General features: G+C 45.4%; 1 pseudogene; it reads right to left on the bottom strand.

Moving 5' to 3' along the window:
* Positions 1-1,138: 1,138 nt before the first annotated feature.
* On the bottom strand, positions 1,139-8,185 carry LOC123743834 (uncharacterized; annotated as a pseudogene).
* Positions 8,186-8,969: the final 784 nt, after the last annotated feature.

Below are 8,969 nucleotides of genomic sequence, written 5' to 3'. Positions count from 1 at the left end.
TGTTTGTCCTCCGGAGATGTTTGTTTGTACTCAAGAGACAAAGGTTTGTAGTTAGCGCCATTGTTTCGCCTTCGTGTCGTCTCACTTTCTCTGCCGTCTTCTCTCTTCCGCATTACCTCACCACCATCTTAAATCGGAATGGAGAGGAGGGAAAGTGGGCGACCATTAACAACTCGCTGCTCCTGCTCCTGCTGCTCCTCCTGCTCCTGCTGCTGCTGCTGCTCCTCCTGCTGCTGCTGCTGCTCCTCCTGCTCCTGCTGCTGCTCCTCCTGCTGCTGCTGCTGCTCCTGCTGCTTCTTCTGTGGTTTTTATATGGCGGTTGGCAACCAACTTTAAGGTGCATTACTACAACCAACTGGAGTGGAATGTGGACCAGAGACAGGGAAGGTCTAAATCCTACCCATTATTCTCGTCTCCTTAAGGCAACGATATACATCATTAAATATTACTATCTCCTGAAGATTTCCCCAGCAGTTCACTTAAAGCTCTTCAAAACCATTACTCCTTATATATAATAACTATCTCTCTCCATTTCCCCTCCCATATTGCTGGCACTAAAATAGAATGCGTCCCTTTGTCTCCGTCTGCTCTTGTTAGTGATGACACCTCCCAGTCGGATGTTTTCCCACCAATTTCAATGAACTGTTAAGCCTTGTGTGTCCAAGCCTTTGTTTCCTCTGTTCTCTCTCTCGACCTGAGAATATTCCTGTCGTCACCTTTTCCTGGATCATCAGAGGTAATGTATCAGCTATATCTGCAGCCAGGTCCTTTAGCACCATGCTCAGCCCTGGTCTATCATCAGAGGTAATGTATCAGCTATATCTGCAGCCAGGTCCTTTAGCACCATGCTCAGCCCTGGTCTATCATCAGAGGTAATGTATCAGCTATATCTGCAGCCAGGTCCTTTAGCACCATGCTCAGCCCTGGTCTATCATCAGAGGTAATGTATCAGCTATATCTGCAGCCAGGTCCTTTAGCACCATGCTCAGCCCTGGTCTATCATCAGAGGTAATGTATCAGCTATATCTGCAGCCAGGTCCTTTAGCACCATGCTCAGCCCTGGTCTATCATCAGAGGTAATGTATCAGCTATATCTGCAGCCAGGTCCTTTAGCACCATGCTCAGCCCTGGTCTATCATCAGAGGTAATGTATCAGCTATATCTGCAGCCAGGTCCTTTAGCACCATGCTCAGCCCTGGTCTATCATCAGAGGTAATGTATCAGCTATATCTGCAGCCAGGTCCTTTAGCACCATGCTCTTGTCTGCAGTCCTCAGCATAGCTTTCAGACTGCTCCAGAACACCTGTCTCTTCCTCTCCAAACCAGCCCCGGGACACTCAAGGTAGCTCTGCTGCCTCAGCATTGTCCGCAGGTTCAGGAACTTCCTAGGCAGAGAGTTTGGAGGGAGATGGTTTCAAGCACAGGGCACAGCAGGTGTTTATTGTAAAGGACCACAGGAGGAGGCAGGTAGCTGGGTCCAGGGACAGGCAGAAGGTCATACACAGGAGGAGGCAGGTAGCTGGGTCCATGGGCAGGCAGAAGGTCATACACAGGAGGAGGCAGGTAGCTGGGTCCAGGGACAGGCAGAAGGTCATACACAGGAGGAGGCAGGTAGCTGGGTCCAGGGGCAGGCATAAGGTCATACACAGGAGGAGGCAGGTAGCTGGGTCCAGGGACAGGCAGAAGGTCATACACAGGAGGAGGCAGGTAGCTGGGTCCAGGGGCAGGCAGGTGGTCATACACAGGGGGTCCACAAAAGGCAACAGTACAGACAGGGAAAAGGCTGGTAACGTAGTCCGGGAGATCAGGCTATAGGTAGATAACAGGAAATCCGATAGGCTAAAGTACAGGCAGGGAATAGGTAAAAACTATCATACACGGGAGGAATCACTCACTGTAAACCCAGCACTCTGAAAGATGTGTGTTACAAAACAAACAATAACTCACAGTGATGGGGTGCAGAGAACTGAACTAAATAATGTGTGATAATGACATACAGGTGTGTGAACAGGTGATAAGAATTCAGGTGATTGGGAGCTGGAGAGTGAGCTGCGTTCAGGGAATCTACGTGTTTGAGAGTGTGAGCTGGAAAGTGGGCTGGAGAGTGAGCTGCGTTCAGGGGATCTACGTGTTTGAGAGTGTGAGCTGGAAAGTGGGCTGGAGAGTGAGCTGCGTTCAGGGGATCTACGTGTTTGAGAGTGTGAGCTGGAAAGTGGGCTGGAGAGTGAGCTGCGTTCAGGGGATCTACGTGTTTGAGAGTGTGAGCTGGAAAGAGGGCTGGAGGGTGAGCTGTGTTCAGGGGATCTATGTGTTTGAGAGTGTGAGCTGGAAAGTGGGCTGGAGAGTGAGCTGCGTTCAGGGAATCTACGTGTTTGAGAGTGTGAGCTGGAAAGTGGGCTGGAGAGTGAGCTGCGTTCAGGGGATCTACGTGTTTGAGAGTGTGAGCTGGAAAGTGGGCTGGAGAGTGAGCTGCGTTCAGGGGATCTACGTGTTTGAGGGTGTGAGTTGGAAGCAGACGTTACAGAGATGTTCATGCCAGTCCCTGTGAACTTTAGATATGTCATCTGAGAAAGCGATAGAGAGTCAACGCTGATGTTTATCTGTGGGGTAAAAAAACAAAAAAACATGGGCTCCTTCAGCTACTTTGTTCACAATGACTGATCGACCGTTGACCAAGTGGTTCTGACTAGGGAACTGAAAACCGTCCAGAGTGTCTTCATTATAAAGTGATGTTGACAAACGGGACTTCCTGAAGTGGTGATGGTCATACATTGTTTATTAGCTTCACTGACACAGAACTGTTAATCCGAGTGTTTTTTTTTTTTTAAAGGATAGAGATTTTTAACCAGACGCATCGCTTCCAAATGTCTCAAAAGGATCACATTGCAGTTATTGGGGAATAACCTAACCAACCGTTCAGTATTGTTGTCTGTGTTTCATTCAAGTCCAACAGGAAGTCCTTGAAAATGGTACGTTAAAGGGGTCATTTCCTGAAGAAACTTGAGCTTGGCGAGAGAACCAGATTCATATCTCTGCCACTCACTTCCTGTCACCCAAACCAAGTTGTTTTAAAGATATACGTTTCTCAACGGGTCAAAGTCAGTGTTGTTCACTGAAATAAGCAGTTGTGCTCCCAAGCACAAGGAATTCAAGATCGGTTAGGTTTTCAAACGTACTTGGCAGTCGATAGATGTCGTACAGGGTGGCTTGATAAAGTCCAGGATCTGGAGTTGAGGAAACGAGAGATCCAGGATGGTTGACAAGCAGTTGTTAGTTACGTTCAGAACCTTTAGCTTTGTGGTGTGAACAAATGCATTCGGGGATATATGAACCTCAGAACACAATGAGTTGTCTTCAAGAGACAAATGTGGTTTTAATCCAGTGAGCTCCTCATTCTCTAGTCTATCGATGGTGTTGTGGGAAAATGTCTAGGTATTGGGGTGTCGTCGGGCAGATTTGTTGGCACCCTGCTGAGATTTCTGATAGGATAAATTCTTTATTCTCTTGTCTTGAAGTGACACAGACAGGTCCAATCCTCTCTCTCCTCCCTCTGGAAGCATGCAGTGTCAGGAGGGATGGCAACGGGCCAAAAGAGTAAAGACATACTGGAAGAAAAGAAAAATAGTTAAATTTAATAAACTTGTCAAATAAAAATAAAAAAATGTTTTGAATGTAGCTTTAACACATGAATAGATACAGCTATCTGAGGAGAAACCAGAACACTGCTCTTGATAGTATCACTGCTCTTTAATAAGCTTTACGTATCGGCCTCAAGGACTTCGTCGGAGTACAAAAGCTTGAGGTCGATACGTAAAGCTTATTAAAGAGCAGTGATACCATCAAGAGCAGTGTGCTGGTTTCTCCTTTTTTCTCATCTTAATCAACTGTTATCATGCACCTGCAACAGAGATAGATTAGATATGCGAGTGCCTTCTTGAATTGATTAAAAATGTCATGAAAATGTGAAAAACACCAAATAAATGTAATATTAAAACTGTAAATAAAGTGTAAAAATCTAAGTGAGAATCTTAACATTTACATTTGCCTGGCCACAGCTTCTTCTGCAACGAGGTAACTAGACTGTTTCACATAGTACTTTGTCAGCTTTAAAGTTTGCTGTTCAACAGTTTACCAGTTCTACCAGTTGAGTGTGATTCTGCAGATATTTCCCATCTGTAAATATCCTCACTGTCAATCAGCTTTACTCCAGAGTTTTATGTGTTGACTTTGTGTCTGTATTCTGTTTGTACATTGTCTATTGCTGGCAGCAGCTATTCATTAAGTTACATTACAGGTAGGCCTATGTGCAAATGTACTTGTCAAATAAAGTGATTCTGATACCAGTATTTATGTGTTTCCTGATGTGGAAGAGCCTGGGGGTCACTGTTAAGATCCTCTTTTTCCACAATGATTCTTAGATTTTTACTTTGGTTGCCATTTTGTTCAAATTCCTTTTTCATGTTACACTTCTTCAATGTTGGAAAGATACATTGTCTTACGTGACGTCAGATAGTGTGACATCCGTCTGCGCTGATCAGTCTATTCTGTCGAGATACGAACTAGAAATGTTGAGATACTCTAAGTCAAAATTCGGAGTTACATAAGTAAACATTTTTAGTTTCATAAATCCGAATTTTAAGTTACATAAGTAAACAATTTGAGCTACAGAAGTATAAATTACCAGACACGTAAGTGGTACTATATTGTCAACTCTTCCCCTGGTCCTTAGTGTACAAGAGAAAGTAGTGCACTATATTGTCAACTCTTCCCCTGGTCCTTAGTGTCCAAGAGAAAGTAGTGTGCACTATATTGTCAACTCTTCCCCTGGTCCTTAGTGTCCAAGAGAAAGTAGTGTACTATATTGTCAACTCTTCCCCTGGTCCTTAGTGTACAAGAGAAAGTAGTGCACTATATTGTCAACTCTTCCCCTGGTCCTTAGTGTCCAAGAGAAAGTAGTGTACTATATTGTCAACTCTTCCCCTGGTCCTTAGTGTCCAAGAGAAAGTAGTGCACTATATTGTCAACTCTTCCCCTGGTCCTTAGTGTCCAAGAGAAAGTAGTGCACTATATTGTCAACTCTTCCCCTGGTCCTTAGTGTCCAAGAGAAAGTAGTGTACTATATTGTCAACTCTTCCCCTGGTCCTTAGTGTCCAAGAGAAAGTAGTGTACTATATTGTCAACTCTTCCCCTGGTCCTTAGTGTACAAGAGAAAGTAGTGTACTATATTGTCAACTCTTCCCCTGGTCCTTAGTGTACAAGAGAAAGTAGTGTACTATATTGTCAACTCTTCCCCTGGTCCTTAGTGTACAAGAGAAAGTAGTGTACTATGTTGTCAACTCTTCCCCTGGTCCTTAGTGTCCAAGAGAAAGTAGTGTACTATATTGTCAACTCTTCCCCTGGTCCTTAGTGTACAAGAGAAAGTAGTGTACTATATTGTCAACTCTTCCCCTGGTCCTTAGTGTCCAAGAGAAAGTAGTGTACTATATTGTCAACTCTTCCCCTGGTCCTTAGTGTCCAAGAGAAAGTAGTGCACTATATTGTCAACTCTTCCCCTGGTCCTTAGTGTACAAGAGAAAGTAGTGCACTATATTGTCAACTCTTCCCCTGGTCCTTAGTGTCCAAGAGAAAGTAGTGTACTATGTTGTCAACTCTTCCCCTGGTCCTTAGTGTCCAAGAGAAAGTAGTGCACTATATTGTCAACTCTCAAAATTACAACTGTAGAGAAACAACTAAATGGGATGTTCTGAGTCCATGTCAATGCTTAAATCACATCAGAAGACCATTTTGTGGCGTGTGTGTGTGTGTGTGTGTGTGTGTGTGTGTGTGTGTGTGTGTGTGTGTGTGTGTGTGTGTGTGTGTGTGTGTGTGTGTGTGTGTGTGTGGGGTGTGTGTGTGTGTGTGTGTGTGTGTGTGTGTGTGTGTGTGTGTGTGTGTGTGTGTGTGTGTGTGTGTGGTGTGTGTGTGTGGTGGGGTGTGTGTGTGTGTGTGTGTGTGTGTGTGTGTGTGTGTGTGTGTGTGTGTGTGTGTGTGTGTGTGTGTGTGTGTAATTCCCCTTTAAAATTGCGCATCTGGCCCTTTAATTGCTCATCTAGCGAGTGAGGAATGTGCTGTCTCATGTGTTGGTCTAGCGATGGTTCTGCGCTGCTGCGGCTCATTTCATGGCCAAGTTTATGCAAACAACAAATAATAGATACAAATTATATATAGTACTTACTCCTGATATACACTGAGTGTACAAAACATTTCCATGACATAGACTGACCAGGTGAACCCAGGTGAAAGCTATGATCCCTTATTGATGTCACTTGTTAAATCCACTTCAATCAGTGTAGAGGAAGGGGAGGAGACACAGGTGGTTAAAAAAGTAATTTTTAAGCCTTGAGACTATTGAGACATGGATTGTGTATGTGTCCCATTCAGAGGGTGAATGGAAAAGACAAATTATTTAAGTGCCTTTGAACTGGGGTATGTTAGTAGGCACCAGGCGCACTGGTTTGTGTGTCATGAACTGCAACGCTGCTGGGTTTTTCACGCTCAACAGTTTCCCGTGTGTATCAAGAATGATCCTCCACCCAAAGGACATCCAGCCAACTTGACACAACTGTGGGAAGCATTGGAGTCAACATGGACCAGCATCCCTGTGGAACGATTTCCACACCTTGTAGAGTCCATGACCCGACTAATCGAGGCTGTTCTGAGGGCTAAAGGGGGGGTGTACTCAGCGTACCTGTACCAGGTAAGTCTACTCCGAGGTTAACATTTAATTGAGAAGGTTTTGGTGAAAGCTTTTCTGTTAACCCCAGAAGAATGTTATCAACTGGTTACACACAGAGTGATAGACACACACACACCACACAGAGTGATAGACACACACACACACAGAGTGATAGACACACACACACACAGAGTGATAGACACACACACACACACACACAGAGTGATAGAAACACACACTACACAGAGTGATAGACACACACACACACACACCACACAGAGTGATAGACACACACACCACACAGAGTGATAGACACACACACACACACACACAGAGTGATAGAAACACACACTACACAGAGTGATAGACACACCACACACACACACACGAGTGATAGACACACACACCACACAGAGTGATAGACACACACACCACACAGAGTGATAGACACACACACACACACAGAGTGATAGAAACACACACCACACAGAGTGATAGAAACACACACCACACAGAGTGATAGACACACACACACACACACACAGAGTGATAGAAACACACATACACACACACAGAGTGATAGACACACACACACACAGAGTGATAGACACACACACACACAGAGTGATAGACACACACACACACACACACAGAGTGATAGAAACACACACCACACAGAGTGATAGACACACACACCACACAGAGTGATAGACACACACACACACACACACCACACAGAGTGATAGACACACCACACAGAGTGATAGACACACCACACAGAGTGATAGACACACACACACACACACACCACACAGAGTGATAGACACACACACACACACACACACACACAGACACACACACACAGAGTGATAGACACACACACCACACAGAGTGATAGACACACACACACACACCACCCACACAGAGTGATAGACACACCACACAGAGTGATAGACACACACACACACACCACACAGAGTGATAGACACACACACACACACCACACACCACACAGAGTGATAGACACACACACACACAGACAGGGACCAATATTGCTGTAGATCATCTATCCAAATAAAGTGACCCTTCTTTTCTTTCTAAAACACTCTGAGCGTGCTGTCTCTGACCAACGTTTTCACTGTCTCCCTAAGAACTATCTTCTTGACCCAACCTGTCATGCTTCAAAACGGGTCACTCAACCAAGACTGCTCTTTTCTGTGTCCTGGAGGCGCTCCCACTGCCAAAGCTGACTCTCTCTCTCTGCTCTGTTCTCATCGTCCGACATCTATCCGCAGCCTTTGACACTGTGAACCATCAGATCGTCTTCTCCACCCTCTCAGGGCTGGGCGTCTCAGGCTCTGAAACACTCTTGGATTGCATCCTACCTGTCAGGCTGCTCTGACCAGGTGATGTGGAGAGGATCTGTGTCTGCACCCCATACTCTCCCTCCAGGCTCTTGTCATCTCCCATCTGGACTACTGCAACTCTCTGTTAGCTGGTCTCCCTGCTTGTGCCATCAAACCCCTGCAATTTATACAGAACGCAGCAGCCCGCCTGGTTTTCAACCTTCCCAACTTCTCTCATGTCTCGCCGCTCCTCCACACACTCCACTGGTTTCCATTCAAAGCTCGCATCCACTACAAGACTCTGGTACTTCCCTACGGCGCAGCAAGAGAGAACCAGATCCATATCTCTGTCGCTCACTGAAATAGCATTTACGCTTCCGAGTGCAAAGACTTGAAGGTGTGTTAGGTTTTCAATGGTACTTGGCAATAGATGACTGTCATCCAGGTAGCTTGATAAAGTCCAGGATATGGAGTTGAGGCAACGACAGATCCAGGATGGTTGACAAGTCCAGGATATGGAGTTGGGGCATTGACAGATCCAGGATGGTTGACAAGTCCAGGATATGGAGTTGGGGCATTGACAGATCCAGGATGGTTGACAAGTCCAGGATCTGGAGTTGAGGAGTTGAGGCATTGACAGATCCAGGATGGTTGATAAAGTCCAGGATATGGAGTTGAGGCAATGACAGATCCAGGATGGTTGATAAAGTCCAGGATATGGAGTTGAGGCATTGACAGATCCAGGATGGTTGATAAAGTCCAGGATATGGAGTTGAGGCATTGACAGATCCAGGATGGTTGATAAAGTCCAGGATATGGAGTTGAGGCATTGACAGATCCAGCATGGTTGATAAAGAGTTGTGAGATACATTTAGGACCTCGAGCCTGACAGTGTGAGCCAACGCATG

The sequence above is a fragment of the Salmo salar genome, chromosome 17 (genome assembly GCF_965601325.2).
Source record: "Salmo salar chromosome 17, fSalSal1, whole genome shotgun sequence".
NCBI lineage: Eukaryota > Metazoa > Chordata > Actinopteri > Salmoniformes > Salmonidae > Salmo > Salmo salar.
Note: the sequence above shows the minus strand (reverse complement) of the source record. Positions and strands in the feature narration are given on the sequence as shown.